Genomic DNA, 1,668 nt, shown 5'->3' with positions numbered 1-1,668 from the left:
AAGAATTTTCCCCAATTTGATTAAAGCAAAGGGAGCCCCAATATTATATGAGCTTTAGTTTGAGCTTTAGTTAAAGCGCCCCTGCTGCCACTTTTCAGCATGGGGACGCTGATATACAAGACGCTCCAGGCACTTTAGTTAGAGGGGCTTTTGGAACCTAATTAAAGCACCTGCCCCCCCCCACTACTGGAGCACATGTATAAATGCCCTCTGTTCTGTTAATCATATTAGTTTGTATGGCTTGACTAGCTTTGAAGTGTGGTAGATCTCATTACTTTTGTTGAACAAGCAATCAGCTAGCTCAGGTTTGTAACTTACAGTGAAGACGAGCTTTAAGTGTAAAATCGTAGCCTCATAGAATCCACTGTAATTATTGGTGCCCATGAGCATAAGAAAGGTGAGGAGGTAGTTAGCCATGTTAGTCTGGAGTCAATTAGAAGGCAGGGTAGATGCATACCTTTAGGCTAAGTACAGACAGTCAGAAAGCCCAAGACTGAATCAATTCAATCTTTGCATTTCTGGAATCACTTTTGGTTCTGAAAATGCAGCCACATGCCTGCAGCAGCCCAGGAAAAAAGCCAGGGGGCACTAGAGCACACAGCCTTGCTCAGCTGGAGCAGATAGTTTGGGTCAAAGCTAGCTCACCCACCCTGTGAGGGAGGGTTTGTGGGGGAGGTGCAAAGCATCTGGGCGACCTGTGAGTTAACCTGAATCTGCAGGGGAATCCAGGACAGAAGTTTGATAAACTGGTTTAACTTATATCAATTAAGTCTGATACAATATTCATCCACTTTTATCTTAAACCTGTTTCAGCCACTTTGGCTTGGGACAGAAATTGCACATAAACCGGTTTAAGAGATCAGAAACTGCTTTAAATCTGTAACAACAGAAATTTCATGCACTTTAAACACTTTGAAAATGGCCAAACCTGGTTTAAGGTAAACCTGGTTGGATGCAGTACCAGACTTAACTGATTTAGGTCAAACTGGTTTATGGAATTTCTGTTCCAGATCCCTTCCTGGTTCAAGTTAACTTACAGTCCCCCAGCATCCCATGATGCTTTGCAGTGCTGTGCTGTGCTGTCTGCTCCAATGGGCAGGGTCTGCCCTGCCCTTCTGCGCCCTAGCCAGAGCAATGTCACTTCTCTGGGTGGCTGAGGAGGCGGCAAGGAGGGAAAAAAACTCAGCCCTCTAGCTCAGCACCAGACTGCCAGCCAGCTGCTGCTGGCCTCGGGAGACACAGTCTGCAGTGGGGGGTTGACTCTGCCCCCCCCCCCCCCGAGCCAGGAGTTGGGTGGCTGGGAAGTGGGGAAAACCCTGCACCAGGGCTTGGCTCTTCCCCTCAGAGCTGAGAACAGGGGAGGAGTCACCTTGCTCCACCCCTTTCTTAGCTGAGGAGGCATGACTCCCAGCTCTCTGGGGTGGAGCCAAGGCCCTGCTACAGGCTTCTCCATCCTCCTTCCTTCAGCTAGCCTGGAGGTGGATAAGGGGCATGCCTCCCTGCTCTGCGGTAGCGGAGCCTGGACCCCCCCGTACCCTCTCCCCTCAGCCCACCCAGAGGCTGAGAAGAGGGTGTGACTGGGGGACTCCAGCCCTGCTCCCAGCTCTGAGGGGGGCATGGAGTCCATCCTCACTGCAGGCTTCCCTGCATTCAGCCTGGAGGCTGAGG

At 50.5% G+C, this 1,668-nt stretch overlaps 1 protein-coding gene across 2 annotated transcripts in view; it reads left to right on the top strand.

The window, feature by feature from the left end:
- GPD2 (glycerol-3-phosphate dehydrogenase 2) overlaps positions 1-1,668 on the top strand; it is a 166,698-nt gene that overhangs the window by 150,220 nt on the left and 14,810 nt on the right. The gene's annotated exons all lie outside the window — the stretch shown is intronic.

The sequence above is a fragment of the Gavialis gangeticus genome, unplaced genomic scaffold (genome assembly GCF_001723915.1).
Source record: "Gavialis gangeticus isolate Ggan-Ray unplaced genomic scaffold, GavGan_comp1, whole genome shotgun sequence".
Classification (NCBI taxonomy): Eukaryota; Metazoa; Chordata; order Crocodylia; family Gavialidae; genus Gavialis; species Gavialis gangeticus.
Note: the sequence above shows the minus strand (reverse complement) of the source record. Positions and strands in the feature narration are given on the sequence as shown.